The 25,527-nt window shown below is 44.9% G+C and overlaps 1 non-coding gene across 1 annotated transcript; it reads right to left on the bottom strand.

Moving 5' to 3' along the window:
* Positions 1 to 1,938: 1,938 nt before the first annotated feature.
* On the bottom strand, positions 1,939 to 2,042 carry LOC126254804 (U6 spliceosomal RNA). Its single transcript, XR_007546439.1, has one exon. It is a non-coding gene; the product is annotated as a U6 spliceosomal RNA (small nuclear RNA).
* Between the last annotated feature and the right edge of the window lie 23,485 nt (positions 2,043 to 25,527).

Here is a 25,527-nt window from a genome sequence, read left to right as displayed (position 1 = left end):
AGGATGATTACGTACGTGTCATCAATCAGAGTCGTTCCTAGACGTATGAGGGATTCCATATCACTGCACACGCCCCACACCAGCTTGGACATGCTCCTTCTAACATGCAGGTCCATGTTATGACGTTGTCTCCATACCGTACACGTCCATCCGCTCGATACAGTTTGAAGCGAGACTCGTCCGACCAGGCAACATGTTTCCAGTCAAAAGCAGTCCAATGTCGGTGTTGATGACCGGGGGGGGAGGTGGGGGGGGGGGAGGCGTAAAGCTTCGTGTCGTGCAGTCGTCAAAGGTACACGAATGGGCCTTCGGCTCCGAAAGCTCATATCGATAATGTTCCGTTGAATGGCTTGCACACTGACACTTGTTGATGGCCCGGCATTGAAATCTGCAGCAATTTGCGAAAGGTTGCACTTCTGTCACGTTGAACGATTCTCTTCAGTCCTCGTTGGTCCAGTTCTTGCAGGATCTTTTTCTGGCTGCAGCGATGTCGGAGATTTGATGTTTTACCGGATTCCTGATGTTTACAATACACTCGTGAAATGGTCATACGGATAAATTCCCACTTCATCGCTACCTCGGAGATACTGTCCCCCCCCCCCCCTTATAACTTGCCATTGTAGCAGCAGTAACTGATTTATCAATTGCGCCAGACACTTGTCTTATATAGGCGGTGCTGACCGCGGCGCCGTATTCTGCCTGTTCACATATGATTATATTTGGATACGTATTCCTATACCATTTTCTTTGGCGCTTCAGTGTAAATCGAACACACTTCATTTAAAAATTTGTTTCCTAAATGACCAAATCTGAGGAAAGTTACTCAATCCCCCCAGGAGACATCATGTTAACAACGAATAATACCATATACAATCAAGATATCGGCATCAATGCAGCAGGTGAGAGTGTCCACAAGTTCATTCAGGTATCCCACATACATGGTGAAAATTAATTAATGAGTGGATCCCGTTGTGGTATCGTCCAGAGATAAGCGGTGCCACAGCAAAGTCGGCAAAGCAAATCGATACCACAGACATTAGCGAGGGCACGCTGCAGTCCGCAACAACCAATGGGAGGCACTCCAGAATACTACGCTTTCCTCTCAGTACAGCAGCACCCTCGCGCTGAGGTCAATATAGTGTCGAGACAAGAGTTTTGCCCACTTCTAGACCTCAGTTCCGCAGCCAACATCATCTAGTAGGACGGTGTTAGTCGGAGTCCCAGTGGAACATGATGTAATTGTATTAATGTTGAACGTTGTACTTCAAAAGAACGGTTTGTGATTGTATGTGTCAAGCGATGCTTTCATAGTTAATGACTTGTAAATATTCTACGCTGTCCTGTAGCAATGAACTGTCTCAAGTTTAGTAAATCTTTTTATTCATTCGTGTAATAAAGTGAACTAATATTTTATTTGTTGTTGTTAGAAATGAACCATCTCCCAGAGCACTCAAAGAACCCACAGTTGTGGCCAGACGATTGTAGTTTCGTGTGGTCACAACACCCATAAAGGTACCAAACTGCACTGGTGTTAATAGTTGCATCTGCCCAGGCCTTCCAGTTGATTTCGGCACGGAAAAACTTAATACCCCGATAGACATTAAACAACAGGTTTATTACTAATAACATAAATTCACTCATCTGCATTTGGAAAATAATTTCACATGAACACAAAAATAGTTTTTTATATGTGTAGTGTCAGACGTGTCTCAAACAACAGATACCATTTGTTTTTGATCCCGCAGCGGTATATATATATGACGAAACTAAAAATTACGACATTAACAGCAGTCAAGCAATGAAATAAATTCAGTGGCAACAAGCGAAAATTTGTGATGGATCGGGACTCGAACCGGAATTTCCTACTTTGCACTAGCATTCGCCTTAAGCGCTTTTTCAATAATTTGTTTGTTTGTTTTTTTTTTTTTTTTTGAAAAAAAAAACGTGGAAATCTTCATGTTTTGCGGGTCATCCTTGCTCAGGAGCCGTGCTAATCTTCTCTGTATTGTTCCAATTTTAGTATGTAGCACACTTGACCGTCCGGTTAGCCGTGCCGTCTAACACACTGCTTTCCGAGCGGGAAGGCGTGCTGGTTCCCGGCACGAATCCGCCCGGCGGATTAGTGTCGAGTTCCGGTGCGCCGGCCAGGCTGTGGATGGTTTTTAAGGCGGTTTTCCATCTGCCTCGGCGAATGCGGGCTGGTCCCCCTTATTCCGCCTCAGTTACATTATTTCGGTGATTCCTGCGCAAACACTTCTCTCGTCTGGTGTGAGACGTTTCCGGTGGGTGGTGGGGGTGGGGGAGGGGTGTTCACTGGGGACCGAACCGCACAATAACCCTGGGTTCAGTGTGGAGCGGCGGTGGGGTGAGTGGACTGCTGTAGCCTGTTGTGGGGTTGTGAACCACGGGTTACGGCGGGGACGAAGCCTCTCCGTCGTTTCTATGTCCCCAGTTCAATACAATACAATATAGCACACTTCCCAGCCAACTCAAATTCCCAACTTGTCGTACACTACTTACGTAACTGTCCCTCTCCATTATCCTTACTGCTCGCAGCTTCTCGCTGATTCCCGGAAGAAGTCGGACGAAGAATGCACCTGCACTGAATGATTATTGCTATCAAGGTAATATACTTACGTGCATTGTTATTTACACATCTAAAGGACACCAAATATACAAAAATATGCGTCAGATCACTGTAATTAAGCACTGTCGAGATGGGCTAGCACTAGGATGGGTCACCATCCGGTTTACCGAGCGCACGGCGGCCGGTCGGTACCGTTGGGCCTTCACGGCCAGTTCGGGCCAAGTTTGTTTGTTTGCTTGGTACATGGCTTGTTATTGTTATTGTCCTACTGACACACTTTGTTTTGCTTGCGTTGTCGTGGCCCCTGCACTCTCGGGCACCGGCAGCCTGTGACGTCGTACATTCATGCTGGTTGGGTGTGTAACCGGACATAACACTTCCATTCAAGCAGTCAGGTATTTTTCTGAAACTTCCTGGCAGAATAAAACTGTGTGTCGGACCGAGACTCGAACTCGGGACCTTTGCCTTTCGCGGGCAAGTGCTCTACCAACTGAGCTACCCAAGCACGACACACGACCCGTCGTGCAGAGTGAAAAAATTTCATTCAGGTATTTTTCTGTCTGGTTAACGCTGGGTATTTATTTATTGACCCAGTCTTTGTGTGATAGCGTTCCCGAGAATTTGTCAAAACCAGGAACTAATGCATGCAGACCTGTGAACACGTCTGTGTGGGAATGTCCACAGCCATTTCACTGCGTAAGGATTGAAAACAGTTAATAAAACTTATTATAACTTGACCTTAGACTGAGCTCCAATCACATACAGCAACCAACGAGGATGGAGCCACCGCAGTCATAAATTAAGGCAACTAACTGGCCTTAGGCTACGCGCACCAAAGGTTTCCTGAATCACGACCAGAGCCTTTCTGGATAAGAAATAAGCCACCCACCACTCATGCATCTGCGACGTTCAACAGGGTCCACAGCCTCAAACAGGCGATCATTAACACAATGGTTCACCCGATGGTAGGTGCTGCCGTTGACCTTAGCTAGCCAGCAGAACAATCATGTCCAGCCAGTGCTCCGGCTGGGTAGACTCCGTCGATAGCCGCTGACTGTTCCAAGCTCGTGGCAGAAGAGAATTCGGGTTGTCACTCCGCTTCAGATGGCAGGAAGCTTTGTTTAGGAGGCGCCGAAGTCGGACTGCCCACAGCGCAGCCCAACAGTGCTAGCGGCAGAGGCGCGCGCGAGACCTCCGGTGCACCGCAACAACGGCGACTTTTTAAGTCGGTGCAAAGATGTAGAAAGACGGGCAACATGTTGCACTCCCAAAACATAACGGAAACAACATTCGATCTGAACTGCATCCTTCCACACACGGCGGACTAACGCTTCATTGTTCCGTCAGTGTTCTCTGCGTCGTCCGTCATTTGAAAAGAACCAAAATCACGATTCATTGTAACACGTTACACCCTTCCAGTCAGCAAATGTCCATTTTATGTCTTGTAAGATGTGGGGGGCTAACGCGCCGCTTTTGCTTCCAGTCAGAAAATGTCAATTTTATGTCTTGTAAGATGTGGTGGCTTACGTGCTGCTTTGAGCAATGGCCTTTTGAAAGGTATCATTATCCGACTCCAAATGTCCATTGCATGCACTCCCCTTCACAACGTTCGTTCTGAAACTGGTTGAAATGGACCTACAATCACTGACAGTGACATTCCTGTCGGGTTTGAAACTGATTGTCAGTAACAAGGGAGACACTATAGTCTCCGATCCCTGTTGGTTCTTTTTACGACCACTGTTCTTACGTCGTGTTCGACAAGTATACCGTTCCTTGTAGACACATTGTATAGCATGCGGTGCTACACCGACAAATGGAGAAACTTTATTCACTGTGTGAAAATGAGCACGTCCAAACGATAAAAACTGGCTCCTACTCCTATAAGCTGCTACGTGCGTTTCACTAATTCAATTGCTCCGCGCTTCTCGATGTTCTCTGTGAGTATAATTAGGTATGGTCTCCGCACACTCGAGAAAACACTGTATGAGCAATCCTTTCGTTGACAAAGTGCAGTATCAGTGTATCCTACCAATAAACTGAATCCTGCATTGTCTGGCGCTTGCTCAAAGTTGATGAGGATGGTGTTGCATTCAGGACTTCTAACGCAACTGCAAAGCAGCAAATACTTTGCTATACGTTGCTGTTTCCAATGATCGCTGGAATTCTGTCTACCACATGTATATTATTCATTCACCATCGAAGGTTCTTCCCTGTCTCGGCGAAACAACACACTTTCTCTCACTTATTTCTGAATGGTCCCAGTGTTTGTAAATTTGATTCCTTATACACAAATTTTTGTGAACATTGCAACTACAGAAAGTAATAGCCTGAGTGAATCCAAATATTTGTAGGGAAATATTCCAACAGCAGAAGACTGAGAGACATGTAAGGTCTGCTCGACCTATTGCTACCAGTCGTTGTCTTTGACCTGTGACGTTGATGAAATGTAGTGCGAGGTCATATGTCCAGAAAGTCAGATAAAACGGAATACTCACAGTATTTATTTTGCTTCTACATTTCTTTTGGATGCATGGTGCTGTGACTTTATTTTAGTGAGCCCGACTCCTACGTTGCAATGGAAGATGACAGTCTTATTATTGGTCGGCAAAGCAAACGAATATGGTACCATGAAGTAAATTCTTACAATGGAGCATATTTTATGCATGATGGATTTAGATGGGTAGTTTATGCCCACCATTTTGAATGACGCCATGCGTAAAACCAGGCGGGTGGTAATGGCTGGTTCAATTTGTTCACAGCGTTCTAAGATGGACTGGCGAAGGACCGTATAACGCAGAGGAAAGTTGAGAGCGAGTGCCACTTTGCTCTGTCGACGTCAAAGCTTTCCCTGTTTGGAGGCCATCTTGGCTGCAGCCTCACGATAAAAATTTAAAATAAAAAAGTCTGCATTTTAACGCTGTGGTGTGGCCGCCTTTCAGCCGTAAGGGGCGTAGACGTAAACGTTTACGTAGGCTTTGGGGCTGGGTTTTTCAACTGACTGTTGATATGAATTAAGTTAGCATTGACCTCTGAAACCTAGCGCTCCCTCGCATCAGATTCCCAGTGGCACCGGCTCAAATGCTTGTCACTTTGGTAGACAAAACCGCAAAAACAATTTTGACAGTTCGACATGATTTCGGTTTCACAGAGAGCCAATTTATTCTAGACCTCATTTCATCCAAAGTAGAACTAAAATGGGTCAGATATTTTTTTCCTAATATCGATGTTGCTCTAAGACCGTACTTGTCACTTACCACCACAAACAGGAGTGGAAAGATACCATTTTCATGACTGAAGCTGATCAAGAGAAGGCTTCGAAACTCCATGTTGGAAGACAGTCTCAACGTCTTGACTTTTCTCGGTATTGAAAGTGATATTTTGAAACACCTAAGTTATAATGATGCTATAAGTAGCATCATTAGTATGAAGTGTTGGCCCTAACATACTAACCAACAAGATCATTTAAAATTTTCATTTTAAAGCTAATTATTAGGGAAAGTATTTGCCGGTTGGTTACAATTAAACTGACCGTAATCCGAGTGTTGCAGTGCGAACTGGATGTATCGCAGAACTTCATTAATTGATGTGTTAGTGGGGCATGCTGAAAAAAAAACAGTACTTGCACTTTTGCGGCCAGGTGAAAATATGGCGCTGTAAGCGGACAGAATGTGGTGCGAGTGCTGGAAGAGTCCGGATACATCCCTGACGGGCACTATCTTTCAGGTATCCCTACAACCAGAAATAACATAGATTTAGGTCGGGGGGCCCGGAAAGTGGCCTGGAACGTCATACATATTGAAATTGCCTAGAGATGATGTAGTCCTTGCCGAAAGTTTCTCAAAACAAATATTTCACCTGACAAGCGACATGTGGTGTCGCCCCATCTTGGAAGAAAATGGTGGTCTGGACACAGTTGCGTTCTTGCAAATCGGGATTCACGTGTTGCACAAGGAGGTCCTTACAACGTGCAGAATTCACTGGACACCTAGCACGCCTGCGAGGTTTCATTGCCTCGAAGAAAAACGAATCGGGAATGAAGGAGCTTGTGAAACTACACCACACAGTCTCATAAGCTGAGTGTAGTGGATGTGGCGGATTAGAATCCCATATACGATAGCTGTGTGCATTCACGGCACCGTCGCAGTAAAAGAAGACTCTCCGGCCAGATGTCGTCCATTTCCGTGTGTGCCAAAAAACAAAATCCCGGCTCTGTAACCTGTCTTGTGGCTTCATCTGATGCACCTTCTAAATCTTGTAGGAATACCAGTCTAAAATGTGCCTCAAAATCTTTTGAACTGTTGACCAGAGAGAGAGAATTTCCGTGACACAGATAAAGCAATCGCTGCAGAATTTGAGGCATGTGCTTCAAGGTCGGCTAAAGCTACAGCAACTTCATTAACAACTGCCATGAGAGTGGGCCACCTCTCTCTCCCTGCTGCACCACCTAATTCACATGTTTCTTCAAATTACTTGACATTAATCTGTAGCCCATTTATTGACACGAGGCCTCTTCGCAGCTGTTTCTGTCGGCGATATTCCCGCAGTGCAGCGCTGCTATTCCTGCCGATCTGATAAAACAACTTTACCAGCAGTGCATGGTCTTTCTCCTCAATAGCATTGAGTTTCGTACGGACCCTTTACGCCGAAAGTCACTTCAATACCCGTCGCTATGCGACAAACAACATGCTGACGTCAAAACAGGAAACATTTCACATTCTGACTGTTTACAGCGCCATATTTTCACCTGGTGGCAGAAATGGAACTATTACTTTTTCAGCGAGAGGACTCATTAATGAACATACCCACGATGTTTCAGCGTCAGCGGCGCATACAGCTAACACTGCAGCACTCGAAACACCGTCAGTCTAACTATAACCACATGGTGTTTGAATTAAATATGGGTGAATTTGCTTGAAGGATACAGCCGTTGTTGTTATCTTACATTTCCCTGATAAACATCTTTGTTTATAGTCGTAATACAGAGTTATTCGTAAGTAGAGTACGTCTGGGGTTGCAGAAGACGACTCCACGAAAGCCACAAGGCATAGAGGAAAGAGACACTTATCGATGGATAGAGCATATCCCCAAGTTTTTAACTCGTATAACAGCTAGTGACTCTGCAAACCTCAAGTCATGCTCTTGCCGTACATGCCCCAACGTGGTACGGTAGATATCGTTCTTTGCAACTGTTGAAAATTAATCGTCGGTTGAGGCACGAATATACGACCTCTGACGTGACCCCATAAGACTATATTACGCGAAGTTAATTCAAAAGACCATGGGGAGGATGGAGGGGAGACAGAAAGAGGGAGTCGTGATGGGAAGTGTGGTGTCACTGCCAGACACCACACTTGCTAGGTGGTAGCTTAAATCGGCCGCGGTCCATTAGTACATGTCGGACCCGCGTGTCGCCACTGTGTGATCGCAGACCGAGCGCCACCACACGGCAGGTCTCGAGAGACGTACGAGAACTCGCCCCAGTTGTACGACGACGTTGCTAGCGACTATACTGACGAAGCCTTTGATCTCATTTGCCGAGAGACAGTTAGAATAGCCTTCAGCTAAGTTAATGGCTACGACTTAGCAAGGCGCCAATTGTCACAGTACATGTATCTTACGAGTCTCATTTGTATAGTCAAGAGAGATGTATCACAAGGATTGATTAAAAGTTAAGTATATTCCAAAGCTACGTATTTTCTTTATAGCAGTCATAACTTATCCTGTTCCAGACTTGACGCCAGTCGGCGTGTGTGTACGCGTGCCTTTCGGCTTCCTTCTCAGTGTGGCGTGACTAGCTTGTTACGCCACAACAGGAAGCACGCCCAATGCAACGCTGAGGCAGTGCATCGTTGAGGAAATTACGAACATCAGAAAGACAGCGTGATGGAGCACCGTCTTGTTGCAAAATTCAGTCTCCGCTGTCTTGCTGTGATTGTGACACAAGCCATTGCTGCAGAATTTCTTTGGGCTTCTGATAAATGGTACTCACACTCCACCTCTGCGAACTGTTTTCTTTGTACCACAAAAGCAGCTAGTCTCCAGAATGTCTTGTGCCACCAAAGGCTTTTTTTAACTGAATTTGGTACGAAATCGTCACATTGACTCACATTTAGAGAATCCAAAGGACGCAAAACGCATGGATCGCTCCACTATACGCCATGTTCTGACGTTCCTACTCCGCAGTGGTGCCCTCTGCAGCTACGCCACAGCGCGTATTTCGCATCAAAACTTGAAGAGATGCCCCGTCCACTGACACGTGCCATTTTTCTGTGTGTCTTATAATTCTCGGACAGTCGTTCTCAGAAACCCTGGATGTACTACGAATAATATAAAAAAAGAAACAGTCCCAGTTTGCACAGTGTTCTTAATTGGTTTAAAAAAGACGCGTTTCAGCCGGGCGAGGTGTCATCAGGTTATATACACTCCTGGAAATGGAAAAAAGAACACATTGACACCGGTGTGTCAGACCCACCATACTTGCTCCGGACACTGCGAGAGGGCTGTACAAGCAATGATCACACGCACGGCACAGCGGACACACCAGGAACCGCGGTGTTGGCCGTCGAATGGCGCTAGCTGCGCAGCATTTGTGCACCGCCGCCGTCAGTGTCAGCCAGTTTGCCGTGGCATACGGAGCTCTATCGCAGTCTTTAACACTGGTAGCATGCCGCGACAGCGTGGACGTGAACCGTATGTGCAGTTGACGGACTTTGAGCGAGGGCGCATAGTGGGCATGCGGGAGGCCGGGTGGACGTACCGCCGAATTGCTCAACACGTGGGGCGTGAGGTCTCCACAGTACATCGATGTTGTCGCCAGTGGTCGGCGGAAGGTGCACGTGCCCGTCGACGTGGGACCGGACCGCAGCGACGCACGGATGCACGCCAAGACCGTAGGATCTTACGCAGTGCCGTAGGGGACCGCACCGCCACTTCCCCGCAAATTAGGGACACTGTTGCTCCTGGGATATCGGCGAGGACCATTCGCAACCGTCTCCATGAAGCTGGGCTACGGTCCCGCACACCGTTAGGCCGTCTTCCGCTCACGCCCCAACATCGTGCAGCCCGCCTCCAGTGGTGTCGCGACAGGCGTGAATGGAGGGACGAATGGAGACGTGTCGTCTTCAGCGATGAGAGTCGCTTCTGTCTTGGTGCCAATGATGGTCGTATGCGTGTTTGGCGCCGTGCAGGTGAGCGCCACAATCAGGACTGCATACGACCGAGGCACACAGGGCCAACACCCGGCATCATGGTGTGGGGAGCGATCTCCTACACTGGCCGTACACCACTGGTGATCGTCGAGGGGACACTGAATAGTGCACGGTACATCCAAACCGTCATCGAACCCATCGTTCTACCATTCCTAGACCGGCAAGGGAACTTGCTGTTCCAACAGGACAATGCACGTCCGCATGTATCCCGTGCCACCCAACGTGCTCTAGAAGGTGTAAGTCAACTACCCTGGCCAGCAAGATCTCCGGATCTGTCCCCCATTGAGCATGTTTGGGACTGGATGAAGCGTCGTCTCACGCGGTCTGCACGTCCAGCACGAACGCTGGTCCAACTGAGGCGCCAGGTGGAAATGGCATGGCAAGCCGTTCCACAGGACTACATCCAGCATCTCTACGATCGTCTCCATGGGAGAATAGCAGCCTGCATTGCTGCGCAAGGTGGATATACACTGTACTAGTGCCGACATTGTGCATGCTCTGTTGCCTGTGTCTATGTGCCTGTGGTTCTGTCAGTGTGATCATGTGATGTATCTGACCCCAGGAATGTGTCAATAAAGTTTCCCCTTCCTGGGACAATGAATTCACGGTGTTCTTATTTCAATTTCCAGGAGTGTAGAAGTACAACAGAATATGGCCATGACACATAATTTGGTGTAGTCCTATTCTGAACTATTATATTCAAAAGTGAAACCAAAAACTTAAATATATAAGACGAAAAGAATAGCAAAGCATTTATAAAGTATTATAATTACTGCCAAAAATCATTGGTCAAAAACGTCTAAAATACCTGGTAACCGAAGGTGAAGAACACCGTAGAAGATGGTATAAAAACCACTGAGAATAAAACAACAGAAGAATACTTTAAAAGTGTAACCGTTGATTTACGTCGTGCGATTTGGATCATCAGTCATAGCAGCGTAGACTAAGACAACGCTCAGAAACTGTAAATATGATACCGGAACAAATTCCGGCATCCGATCCGTTCTCACACAATGTAGCATATGCGCAGTACTGATGGAATCAGAAGCAACTGACAGTGTTAGTAAAGATAACAAGCACAAAGTGGCCCCAGATGCAGGTACAAAACCTTCAACAAAATAAAAAAATAGTTATAGTAGAGAGAAATTCTCATAAACGAGCTAAATACAAGTAAAAACAGGAAATAAACAGTATAAATATTTTTACAGATTGTTGTCGAAGAACAGAGGCAGGGGTTCAAGCATGAGAAGATAATACAATTAAATAAACAATTTTTTTAGACACTAGAGAAAGAAATGCAGCAGAGGTACGAAGTACAATAAACAAAATCGGGAAGCTGACATACAGTAAAAGGATAAAGTAAAAGGAATTACACTATGCGACGTCCAAACATAAACCTACCTGATTAACATTACGCAGGGCACGAGCTACAAGGTACATAAGCGGGAACGGTTGTCAATAAAAAATTATGCCAAATGACTAAAACTAAAAGAGAGCCAATAATTGCCAATAGCGTATAGCCCAAACCTCAATTAGTTTATACTCCTAAAACTTGCATATAATTCTGTTGTCATGAGCAGAAACAAGACAAAATTGCAAACTCCAAAAATTCCATAAATTCAGTTACAACACTAGAATTTTTTAAGGTACAACCGTAAAAGACTCCTAAAATAAGTCTTATAAATTACAAATAATACCTTCATAATAAAGTCTTGTTCACCTTGTGACAGTCTACAAGACATATAAGAGATAGCGCAAATCACTAAAGTTAACGAAACGACTGAAGCAAAAGCAGAGACTGTACGTTTTAGTTTTCACTTTTTACTATAGTAGTTCAGGATAGGACCACGCCTGGTTATTTATTATGTCTCTGTTCTATTTCAGATAACCTCTGCCGGCCGGTGTGGCCGTGCGGTTCTAGGCGCTTCAGTCTGGAACCGCGTGACCACTACGGTCGCAGGTTCGAATCCTGCCTCGGGCGTGGATGTGTGTGATGTCCTTAGGTTAGTTAGGTTAAGTAGTTCTAAGTTCTAGGGGACTGATGACCTCAGATGTTAAGTCCCATAGTGCTCAGATCCATTTTGAACCCAGATAACCTGATGAGGCCCGGCCCGGAAGAAATGCTGTTTTTTTTTAACCAACAAAGAACACTGTGCAACTTTGGACTGTTTATTATAATTAATCACATTACAATGTTGCTATACAACCGCACCAAAATGGATTGGAATAAACGTACGAATAACTTTGTACGTTATTTTTAAAATTCATGAACATTTTTCAGTGGATGTGAATCTTAACTTTTTGTTCTTTCTTTACAACAGTACAGTTGCTCATAGAGGTTTTAATAAATCCCGTGTTGTACAGTGATGATTTCAGTTCTTTTCGTTTTTTAATCTCGTCGATACAAGAGATGACAAATTGTTTAGTAAAATTTTATACGAGTAAATAACAAACCTGAAATATTACGTTGTAAGCTTTTAATTCCAAAAACCTCTTTGATGCTACTTTTGCAGTTTGTTAGCACAGAATTTTCCGCACCACAGGTTCAACCTAGGAGCCAGTCAGTATTATGTACGATCGACCGCAGAGATGACAGCTACTTGGATGTTGGTATGAGCACTGATACATCTAACAGAGAGCGAAGACGGCCGTGCACCTGGGGGCGGCCGTGCTTGACCTCGCGTGCGCTGAGCCCGAAGCGAAGTGCTGAGTTGCGGAACGTATGGGGCGGGGAGGGGGCGCCCCCTGAACCAACAAACACTCGGACGCCGACAAAAACGCACCCTGACCTGCGGCTGCGTGACGCAGGTGTGGCCCGTCGCCGTTACGCATCTTTTCAGGTGGTCGTCCTGGGTGGGGAACTGGCCGACGCTGCCTCCACCCGAACACCGTCCAAGCGCGTTCTGCAGCAGGTGTTGGTGTCGGGCCAACGGACGTGGTCGAGTACGTCTCGGCCTACTACATCCAGTCTCTTCATGAGAGAACTCGCACTAAAGTCATTATCTAGACTAAAAATATCCCATTGTCTTTCACGCATTCTTCTTTCGGTGTTGCTTTTGTGGTCTTCAGTCTGAATACTGGTTTGCTGTACCTCTCTACGGTAGCCTGTCCTGTACAAGTCTCTTTATAAATACGGGAACCTATATCCATCTGACACTGCTTACTGTATCCGAGTCCTGGTCACCCTCTACAATCTTTTACCCTCCTCCCACACACCACTTCCTTCGCCACGGTTTGTGTCCTACCAACCGATCCTTTCCTTTGGTCAAGTTATACCAAAATTATTTTTACCCAGTTCGGTTCATTGCCTCCTCCTCAATACTTTTCAGATCTACCCATCTAATCTTCAGTATTCTTCTGTAGCACCAGTTCAAAAGCTTCTAGCCACGCGGAATGGCCGCGCAATTTGAGGCGCCATGTCACGGATTGCGCGGCCCCTCGCTCTGTCCCTTAGGAATTCACACGCATTTGAACATTTCAAAAGCTTCTACTCTCTCACTTCTGAACTATTTACCCTTTATGCTCCACCTCTCACCTTGCGGTAGCGTTCTCGCTTCCCACGCCCGGGTTCCCGGGCTCGATTCCCGGCGGGGTCAGGTTTTTTCTCTGCCTCGTGATGACTGGGTGTTGTGTGATATCCTTAGGTTAGTTAGGTTTAAGTAGTTCTAAGTTCTAGGGAACTGATGACCATAGATGTTAAGTCCCATAGTGCTCAGAGCCATTTGAACCATTTTGAACCACCTCTCACTTCCGTAGAAGTCTATACTCAAGACAAATACCTTCAGCAAAGACTGCTTAACGCTTAAATTTTTATTGAATGTTTAAATATGCCTCTGTTTTCAGAACCGTTTTTCTTACTGTTGCCAGCTGCGTCTCGTATCCTCTCTACTTCAGCCAACATTAGTTATTTTTCTGTCCAAATAACAAAACGTATTTACTACTAGTAGTCACTGTTTTTCTGTGTTAAATCACTCAGCATCGTGCCCATGCATCACTTCTGCTTTTGTTGAAGCTCAAATATCACTCATGTGTTGGCCGGCCGGTGTGGCTGAGCGGTTCTAGGCGCTTCAGTCCGGAACCACACGACTGCTACGGGTGCAGGTTCAAATCCTCCCTCGGGCATGGATGTGTGTGATGTCCCTAGGTTAGTTAGGTTTAAGTAGTTCTAAGTTCTAGGGGACTGATGATGTCAGATGTTAAGTCCCATAGTGCACAGAGCCAGTTGGACCACCATGCATATGTTGGTTGCCCATGTTGTGTTCGATTAGCAGAGCTTGTTCCTTTAAGGACACACAGTCTCCCGCAAAACTGAATATAGTAACAGCACAACCCGTCGAGTGTCAAGTTTTTTTATATGTGTGGTGGCTGGACATAATCATTAAAATATATAGCTGTATTTACGTGCTATCTGCTTTCACAGTATTGCAGTGCCAAGAGTTGACAGTGAATGTTCGGGAATCTTTTTGCAAAACTCCAAATTCTGTAGATATTTCTTAATTTCTTGTACGCTGATGCTGAAACCCCTTGTTTGAAACTTGTGCAGTGGGTGAATTAGCTCACCATTATTTCTAATTTTTTTTTTTAGTTTACTTCATTCTGCGCCCTGATTAATAACTTTTCGACGAAGAATTCTGCCTCTAAAGCTTGTAGCTCTTCGGCGTGTCGTAGGAGGTGACCTCAGTGTGCCAACAATGGCTTCTTCTTCACTCATTTGGTATTTAAACGCCACACAATGACAGGATTATTCTTCATCACGCACTATAGTGCCACAACTGTTGTATCGCTGTCGTTGGCAACAGTGAGACAGCGAGCACAGTAGCCACGAAGTGTTTCGAATGGTGCTGACATGAAACGATCAGTACTTTCCTCACGCCACCGTTGGTCTCTGTTGGCCGAGGAGATTCTGCGCTTCCAAGACTACTTTGCATATGTAACAGGTACGTAAGTAGAGATTTTTGTTATTGTTTTGAAAATGAATCGAAAATATCAATCATATGTGTTGATTTTTTTCAAGAAAGTTGGGGATAAATGTCAGTTTGTAAAGTATACCACCTACATGAAAGATTATAAACATGATAAGGGAATAGGACTGACATAAGAGACCACTTAAAAAGAGAGCACGATGAAAAACTAGAGAACCTCGGATTAGTAATAGAACTGAAAGGTGAGGGATCAACTTGTGAGCCAGATCAAGTGCAAGTAGTGCAACCAAAAGAATGGAGAAGCTGTATAAAAAATTATTTTAACAGAAGTCAGTTGCATGATGCCAGAACTTGATTCTCTTCATGCACAAATGATCACTATCGATATGCTGCCGTACAGAACTTCCGACCATCAAGGTTTGAAAGAGTTCGTTTATGCCTTGGACAGCAGATTCAATACAAAATGTAATTTTCTTAGCGTTACAGTGAACATGTGGAAAAACTACGCAAATGAAGGCGTACTGGCATTGACTTGCCACTTTGTAACGGACGAAAAATTAGTTTCACCCATATTAAAAATGACAAAAACTGCAGGTCATCACAACGCAGAATCTATGCACGTGTAACTAACATTTTTTTAAATGTTTCCTTCTTTAACTTGATAATGCCATGCTAAGTTTCAGTTCATTCTTGTGATCGGTACATATCGATGGATGTCAAGTCGGCGTAGCTTGTAAGATTTTTCTTGGCAGCTCCCCACCCCCACATCCCTCTTGTCAATAGATATCTGAAGCTGTCGTGTCATTTTTGTTGTGTTTACGGATACTGCCAGTTGTAACAAATCATTGAGTAATTGCGTTACAACATGCTTAATATAATTTCTTGTTCATTACTACGAATAAGCAATACATTTGATCATGGATATGTCTATAATGCGCTTTCTCAAAAACTTGTTATTTTCGCGCCTTAAGTTTATACTTCAGAGTTTGTGCGATATCAGAGTAACAAGTGAGAAACGAATGCGAACCCCAACACCGTCTGAGCCAAAATTAATACAGCATAGCAAAATCAGCTGGCCATGGCGTTACAATTACTGTGTTGCTGTCTCCCGAGTATAATAAAACTTTCGGTGCTGATAAAATGGTGTCAATATTAATGCATATATTTGCCAAAAAAGACTAACCCTATCGAGTTGTAAATACAGGCCATATTAACCGAAACGGAAGTTTCCAGTGTAATGAAAAACTCTCACCTATTGTCTAATGGAAGCTGTTGTGTCGCCACTACAGTGAAACTGACGAAACGCTATCTGTCAGGCTCTGTCAAGTGCAGACTTTGAGCGGTGAGCGTATGTTACAGGAATACGTCGGTGTGATGGGTGAAGCTGCCAGCACTGCTGACTCTCGCTGCATCTTTTCATATCCTCCATTAGTACCCTATTGTGCTGTTTATACCGCTCTGTACGCTTCCCACGACGAACGGTGAAACACCCAACAAATCGTCTACAGTCTACACACTTTATATCGATTGTATTAAGACCACGAGTGCTGCCGACCCAGCGATGTAGCAGCTGTAGCACTACAGTAGAGTTATGGCTCTTTTGTTTTGTACTGAGTGTCAGCTCAACTGAGAAAAAAACATAATGTGTAACGAAGACACCCTTGGTCTCTTCAATGCACTTTCAATCTTGTTCTTTCCGTGTGCAATTTATACCATATCTGCTGCAGTTCATCAGCACGCATGCACAACTAAGGTAGCAGCATTGCATTGCAGACCAGTAAAAACTTCCCCTCTCGCATCCCTATTCCTTACCGTAATCTCCCTCTTCTTCTTCTTCTTCTTCTTCTTCTTCTTCTTCCTTCTTCTTCATCTTCCTATTTTCCCCGTGCTTCTAAGACGATGAAGCTCAGCGGAGCATCGATAGGTAATATATTGGTCCAATTTTATGAGACATAATTTCTTATGTATGAAAGTAATTTTTCAGATAACAAGGCATTGAAAAAAAGAAATTTTTTGACAATATTATGCAAAATATTGAGTATACTGGCAGATGATTTTAACGTTACATTTTTTTCAGGTCATCAATCAAATCTTACTAGTATACAATACTCGTGATACGACATTAGTAGTGGTTACAGACTACGCTGCAGTTATGAAAAAGCTGCCGAAATCCTAAGGAGTCGACATTCACCCTGTTTTGCCCACTGCATCGGCTTAACAGTACAAGACTGTTCCAAAGCAGAAACATTGTCCAAAATTTTATTGAAAACAAAGGCTATTGTGACTTTCTTTCATAGCTCTACACTAGCTAGTGGCAAACTGCGCGATGTTCAAAAAAGAGCAAACAAAAAAGAACTGAGACTGATACACGAGGTGCCGACTCAATGGAGCTGCCCATACTACATGCTCAAAAGAGTTTTACATGTACGAAGTGAGCTTGCGATTGCGGTCAATGAAAGTTCGAAACCACTGCTTACCCTCACAGCAGAAAGTTATTTAGCTATACAAGAGATAATTGGTCTCCTTGATCCTTCGAATCAACAACAATAACAATCACAGCAGAGTCATACATCACTGCTTCCTTATTATACCTCTCATGCAAGGTCTTGCTGCAGAGCTGACGTTTTGCCATTCGTGCACCCAGGTTTGTCCTTGAGTACACCATTGCAGGCGCTCCTGTCTGTGATACAGCGTCAAGGGTAACCGCAGCCACGGTCTCCGAGCTGATAGTCCATGCTGCTGCAAACGTCGTCGAACTGTTCTTGCAGATGGTTGTCGCCTTGCAAATGTCCCCATTTGTTGACTCAGGGATCGAGACGTGGCTGCACGATCCGTTACAGGCATGCGGATAAGATGCCTGTCATCTCGACTGCTAGTGATACGAGGCCGTTGGGATCCAGCACGGCGTTCCGTATTACCCTCCTGAACCAATTCCATATTCTGGTAACAGTCATTGGATCTCGACCAACGAGAGCAGCAATGCCGCGATACGATAAACGGCAATCGCGATAGGCTACAATCCGGCCTTTACCAAAGTCGGAAACGCGATGGTACGCATTTCTCCTCCTTACACGAGGCATCACAACAACGTTTCACCAGGCAACGCTGGTCAACTGCTGTTTGTGTATGAGAAATCGGTTGGAAACTTTCCTCATGTCAGGACGTTGTAGGTGTCGCCACCGGCGTCAACCTTGTGCGAATGCTCTGAAAAGCTAATCATTTGCATATCACAGCTTCTTCTTCCTGTCGGTAAAATTTCGCGTCTGTAGCACGCCATCTTCGTGGTGTAGCAATTTTAATTGCCAGTAGTGTAACTGTTCACGCCAGTACCTCGCTGCAGTTTGCCTTTTGTGCGGTGCGCCTCAGCATGCCGCTTGCCGCTCTGGGATCTGGTCGGGACGGGAACACACTGTAGTCTACCTAGTGTGCGCCCACGGCTCGCTCCCTTGCGGCTGTGAACTTGGAGCGACTGATCCCGCCGGCCGGCGCTCTGCTAATAGAGAGATACTGCCGCCTTCCCCGGGGGGGGGCCGCCTCCTTAAGTGGCCTCATTATCCAACTTCCCACAAATTGCTACCCTTTTATATTTCGTTACACGTTAATTAAATTAAATGTTACAGAATATTTCAGGGCGCCCGCCTTTTCACTGAGAAACCTCACTAGAATGAAGAGGCTTACCGACAAAAAGCTAGCGGTTTCGTTTCCACCTGGTCTCTCTCTCTCTCTCTCTCTCTCTCTCTCTCTCTCTCTCTCTCAATGACTCTCTCTCTCGCTCTCTGTCTCTTCTTCTCTCTTGCTCTCTCTCCCTTCCATAATTTTGCTCTACTGTTACCCCGACAGGTTTCTCCTTGACAACAACTTGATGAAAAAGATGCAGAGAAATATCTGATATCTCTGTCTTTCTTTTCTTTGAATGAGTGTTTGTTATGTCACAAAAAAAAAATGGCTCTGAGCACCATGGGACTCAACTGCTGTGGTCATAAGTCCCCTAGAACTTAGAACTACTTAAACTTAAGGACAGCACACAACACCCAGCCATCACGAGGCAGAGAAAATCCCTGACCCCGCCGGGAATCGAACCCGGGAACCCGTGCGTGGGAAGCGAGAACGCTACCGCACGACCACGACATGCGGGCAAATTGTTATGTCACAGTACTATCTGTTTATTCACACTGACTACCCGTTTTTTTAACTGAGTGTGGATCATAAATCGGAAAGTGGGGCGCGTTTGGCACGATCTTTAGTGTAAATGCTCCAGGCCGTGTTGGCAATGGGTTACCTACACGTCCCATGAGTTAAAAAAAAAGTCATCATGCTTCTGCTTATGCTTAGCCTTCAGCTGTACATGGGTGATACACCATACGCTCCCGAAAGTCTCTGTAACACATTGTAAGCTATTCGGGTCTCTGTAATTTTTGTCATTAATCACTCTCTCCAGAACCAAGTCAGGATACGTTAGCAAATGTCTCATTCGCATGCTCTGGAGGTTTTCCGATTGATTTCTCAGTTGTTTCTAATACATATTCTCGCCCCCTTTTTATCTGTCCCATTGACTTTTAACATCTGTTTGCAACACGGCGTGTCAGATGTTTCCAGTGTCATCTCGCCAGCTTTCCTCATAATCTACGTTTACGTTCACAAATTCTGCGCTGAATGCGGACATCTCCAAAAATGTCTTCATTCCATATCAGTCATTGATTTATTATGTAATTTTTAATACTGATCTGGGAAATACTTTTCTGACATTAGCATCTAAAAATTCCAAAATTTAAAAAATGGTTCAAATGGCTCTGAGCACTATGGGACGTAACATCTGAGGTCATCGGTCCCCTAGAACTTAGAACTACTTGAACCTAACTAACCTAAGGACATCACACACATCCATGCCCGAGGCAGGATTTGAACCTGCGACCGTAGCGGTCGCTCGGTTCCAGACTGAAGCGCCTAGAACCGCTCGGCCACACCGGACGACCCAAAATTTAAATTTTTCGATTGCAGCAAAACCATAAGAAGCTTACTGTAGAATAACGCACAAGCTGACAAAATATACAGCGCTGACGTGAACTACCAGACCATTTGAAAACGGGGATAACTTATTGGACTGCATCATACTACACACTAATAACCGTAACTGGCGCAGTACTTTTTAAATCATCATCGTCAGACCTGTATGGATGCCAGTAACCTACTAAGCGAAAAAACTACTTTCAAGTTGTGTCATACGACAGACGTTGTCATGTACCCGGGCACTCCAGGATGGTCTATGCTGCAAAGAGCTGTCATTCGACAGTTGGCCTATACTGCAGACATACAAAGTCTCAACTGGCACAAGCTGTTTCAAAATCACCCTGTATTGAAATTGTAAAAATGAATCTCTACCCTCAAGCACGCGTTCTCTCACACATCAGCGATCTCTGAAACGTTTAAGGATTAAGAAATCATTCAAGGTAATTTTTAATGAGTTAACGTGTAAGACAAATCATTATTGTTTCGGCCTTAATGGCATTATCAAGGAGTATACTGCAAAAGACTGTGCTTTACCATATGTTAAACATTAGAAATCGTTTGACATGTACACAACTCAACGTCGTTTCCGAGACTTTAACCATGTTAACATCTATAACACAATCCCGGTAAAACACTGTTCTTGTGCACTGTTTGTTCGGATTCGTGTTACGCATGGTGGTTGCTCCGAGGAGGGTCGGGGTAGGCATATTCGAGAGGGCGGGGCGTAAAATTGTAGCTCCGCATGGTTTAATTTCCATCAAGGAATGGACGAAGGTGTAGCGCGTGTCCGCTATCGAGGCATACTTCTCTAACGGTCACTCAGTCATCGCCACGCAGCGTACATCCAATATCAGTATTGCGCCCCATGGTCGTGTTCCTGGTCAGCAGTCGATTGTCTCTTGGGTAAACAACTTCAGGGAAATCGGATAAGTGAAGAAAAAAGTCTTTCACGAACAACAAAAGACTGAACCAGCAAGGCTTTCTGTTTTGCGATCCCCTCGGCGCTCTGCCCCCAAATATGCACCTGTTGTTGGGTTGCCTTCTTTTTCTGTGAGAACAATTAAAATTTCATCCCTACAAATTGGCTGTGCTGCAGGAACTTAAGACACGCCTTGGGTGCTCGAGAAAATTCCTGTGAGGCGCTTCTTGCGTGCTTCACAGCACGTTTGGTTTCTTCATTGATTAGGATGACTTCCATCTTTCGGGACCTGTAACTAAGCGTAACATGCGCCACCGGAGTCCTGATAACACCAGAGAACTTCACCAGCGTCCTCTACATTCACAACGGTAACTGTTTGGTGTGCACTATTGCTAGTTGGAATAATTGGTCCATGGTTTTTTGAAGAAAACGAACGGACAATTTCAATGACTTCTGGCTGTTATGTCTACATGATTTTCCAGCAAACACTCAACGAGATTGATGTGGGAGATTCGTGCTTCCAGCAGAACGGCGACAAGGCCTCGCAGATCAGAGATAGAAAAAGATTAATATGATTTTAGTAAACTGCAGGAAAGGTCCCAGAATTAGTATCACTTATTGAAGGTTATAATGCACAGATAGTATTGGGAACAGAAAGCTGGTTGAAACCATACTCGATGACAACGATATTCTGGGTTCAGATTGCAATGTTTATCGTAAGGATAGGTTAATCGCCAATGGTGGCGGCGTGTTTATTGCAGTAAAAAAACTCGATAAAATCTAGCGAGGTTATCACGGATTCCGAATGTGAATTAATCTGGGTGAAATTAAGTCTCAGAGAAAGATCAAAAATGGTGATCGGATGCTTTTATAGGCCACCTGGGTCAGGATCTGTAGTTGTAGAGTGCTTCAGACAGAACTTGAAGAATATCATTACTAATTTTCCTGATCATGCCGTTGTAATAGGAGACGACTTCAACTTACCAGCTATAGATTGGGAGTGTTATGCCTTCAAAACTGGTGCCAGAGACAGGGAATCGTATGGCATTGTTCTGGATGTCTTGTCCGAAAATTACCTTGAGCAGATAGTTAGAGAACCAACTTGAGAGGGTAACGTCTTAGACCTCCTGGCAACAAACAGACCTGAACTTATCGAATCAGTTAACGTAGAGGGAGGTATCACTGATCATAAGGCTGTGACAGCATCTATGACGACGGGTCCTACAAGGAATGTTAAGAAAGGTAGGAAGATTTATTTCCTCAGCAAGGGTGACAGGATACAAATTTCAGAATACCTCGGCAGTCAGCATAAAATATTTGATGATGAGGACAAATATGAGGAGAACAAATTGAAAAAATTCAAAGGCATCGTTCAATATGCCCATAGACAAGTATGTTCCGGGTAAAGTTTTAAGGGAAGGGAAAGATCCACCATGGTTTAACAGTCGCATTAGAAAAGCACTACGTAAACAAAGAGCACTTCATCTCAGAGTCAAGAGAAGTAAAAACCTAGCTGACAAACAAAAGCTGAACGAAGCGAAGATCAGCGTAAAGAGAGCAATGAGAGAAGCGTTCAATGATTTTGCAAGTAAGACATTGTTAATCGACCTGAGTAAAAACGCTAAGAGATTTTGGTCGTATGTAAAACCAGCAAGTGGGTCAAAGTCATCTATTCATTCTCTCATTACCACACCGGCACCGAAACGGAAGATAACAAAGAGAAGGCCGAAGTACTAAATTCGATCTTCTGAAGTTGTTTCACCGCGGAAGATCGTAACACTGTCCCTCCTCTCAATCGTCGTACGTAATCGAAATGGCAGATACTGAGATAACCAATCGCGGAACTGAAAAGCATCTACAATGGCTTTATAGCGGAAAGGATTCGGGACCAGATGACATATCTATAAGAGTCTATAAAGATTATGTAAAAGAACTTGCTCCCCTTCTAGGAGTTATTTATCGTAAATCGCTTGATCAACGAAAGGTACCTAACGGAAAGAAAGCACAGGTCGTTCCCGTTTTTAAGAAAGGCAGTAAGACAGATAGATCCACACAATTATAGACCTATATCGTTGACGTCTATCTGTTTTAGAATTATCGAACATGTTTTATGCTCAAGAATTGTTTTTGGAAAAGGAACATCTCCTCTATAAAATTCAGCATGGATTCCGCAAACAGAGATCCTGCGAAACTCAGCTCGCTCAGTTCCTCCATGAGATCCACAGCGCAGTCGACAACGGCGCTAAGATTGATGCCGTATTCCTTGATTTCAGTAAGGCATTTGACATCATCCCACATTGCCGTTTAATAAAAAAAATACAAACTTACGGAGTATCGGAGCAGACATGCGATTGGATTCAAGACTTTCTTGCAGATAGAACTCAACACGTCGCTCTTAACGGAACTAAATCGACAGAGTATCACAGGGAAGTGTGATAGGACCGTTGCTGTTTACAATCTACACACATCAAAAAAAGGTTTGCACCAGGTCGGTTCTGAGAGTTCCGGAACCTGTACAGAAAATTGGAACAGAGGTCAAAAAAACATCATTTCCACCATTTTTATTGCTTATGAAAACCACACATTGCATGTTGTACCACCATACAGTAAGATCTTCAGAGGTGGTGATCCAGATTGCTGTACACACCGGTACCTCTATTACCCAGTAGCACGTCCTCTTGCATTGATGCATGTCTGTATTCGTCGTGGCATACTATGCGCAAGTTCATCAAGGTACTGTTGGTATAGATTGTCTCACTCCTCAACGGCGATTCGGCGTAGATCCCTCAGAGCGGTTGGTGGGTCACATAGTCCATAAACAGCCCTTTTCAATCTATCCAAGGCATGTTCGATAGGGTTCATGTCTGGAAGACATGCTGGCCACTCTAGTCGAGCGATATCGTTATCCTGTAGAAAGCCATTCACAAGATGTGCACGATGGGGGCGCGAATTGGCGTCCATGCAGACGAATGCCTCGCCAATACGCTGCCGATATGGTTGCACTATCGGTCGGAGGATGGCATTCACGTATCGTACAGCCGTTACGGCACCTACCATGACCACCAGCGGCTTACGTCGGCCACACATAATGCCACCCCAAAACATTAGGGAACCTCCACCTTGCTGTAATCGCTGGACAGTGTGTCTAAGGCGTTCAGCCTGACCGGGTTGCCTCCAAACACGTCTCCGGCGATTGTCTGGTTGAAGGCATATGCGACACTCATCGGTGAAGAGAACGTGATGCCTGTCCTGAGCGGTCCATTCGGCATGTTGTTGGGCCCACCTGTACCGCGCTGCATGGTGTCGTGGTTGCAAAGGTGGACCTTGCCATGGACGTCGGGGGTGAAGTTGCTCATCATGCGCACAGTTTGAGTCGTAACACGACGTCCTGTGGCTGCGCGAGAAGCGTTATTCAACATGGTGGAGTTGCTGTCAGGGTTCCTCCGAGCCATAATCCGTAGATAGTGGTCATCCACTGCAGTAGTAGCCCTTGGGCGGCCTGAGCGAGGCATCTCATCGACAGTTTCTGTCTCTCTGTATCTCCTCCATGTCCGAATAACATCGCTTTGGTTCACTTCGAGACGCCTGGACACTTCCCTTGTTGAGAGCCCTACCTGGCATAAAGTCCAATGCCGTCGCGATCGAACCGCGATACTCATCGTCTAGGCATGGTTGAACTACAAGCCTTGTACCTCCTTCCTGGTGGAATGACTGGAACTGACCGGCTATCGGAACCCCTCCGTTTAATAGGCGTTGTTCATGCATGATTGTTTACATCTTTGGGTGGATTTAGTGACATCTCTGAACTGTCAAAAGGACCGTGTCTGTGATATAATATCCAGTCAACGTCTGTCTTCAGGAGTCCTGGAAACGGGGGTTGATGCAAAAGCTTTTTTTTAATGTGTGTGTATAAAGGATTTAGCAGAAAACGTCGGATGTTCTGTATGGCTATTTGCAGATGATGCAGTTGCCTATACCAAAGTAGCATCGCCAGAATGTTGTAAGAATTTGCAGGACGATCTGCAGAAAATTGATGAATGGTGCAGGCTCTGGCTGTTGACCCTAAACATAAATAAATGTAACCTATTGCGCATGCATAGGGAAAGAAATCCACTACTGTCCAGCTACACTATTGATGACGAACAGCTGGAGACAGCGTCTGCCGTACAATACCTAGGCGGAAGTATCTAGAGCGACTTTAAGTGGAATGACTATACAAAACGGATAGTTGGAAAAGCAGACACGAGATTAAGATTCATAGGAAGAATCTTAAGGAAATGTAAGTCATCCACGAAAGAAGTGACTTACAAGGCGCTTGTTCGCCTGATTCTTGAGTACTGTTCATCTATCTGCGATCCGTATCAGGTAGGTTGACAGAGGAGATAGAGAAGATCCAACGAAGAGCTGCGCGTTTCGTCACGGGATCGTTTAGCTGGCGAGTGGGCGTTACGGAGGTGCTAAACAAACTCCACTGGCAGACGTTGCAAGAGAGGCGTTCTGAATCGCAGAGAGATTTACTATTGAAATTGCGGGACAGCATTTTTCAAGAGGAGTCGGACAACACATTACTTTCCCCCAGGATACATAAAATAACTTGTTTACAGCGAACATCCTAGGATCCTGGCCCACCGGAAGAACAACAATTGTCAACTGTCGCCAGCATAGCCATCTGTAAGCTGGAAAGAATTGAACGAAACTTCCGACTTCGATTATCGTAGTGTATTGACATTAATGGACACCATCTGCTTCATGTCATCTTTAAAACTATGCAAGCATAAAATTTAATTGCTGTACCTGATGGTGTTCAAAAAATTAAATATATATTTGTCTCACTTTTTTTTAAGTTGAATTTCTAAATAAGCAAGTTGCTTTGCGCCAACCTGT

This window comes from Schistocerca nitens, chromosome 4, assembly GCF_023898315.1.
Source record: "Schistocerca nitens isolate TAMUIC-IGC-003100 chromosome 4, iqSchNite1.1, whole genome shotgun sequence".
Classification (NCBI taxonomy): Eukaryota; Metazoa; Arthropoda; class Insecta; order Orthoptera; family Acrididae; genus Schistocerca; species Schistocerca nitens.
The sequence above is the reverse complement of the archived record's forward strand: the minus strand, read 5'-3'. Positions and strand labels throughout refer to the sequence as shown.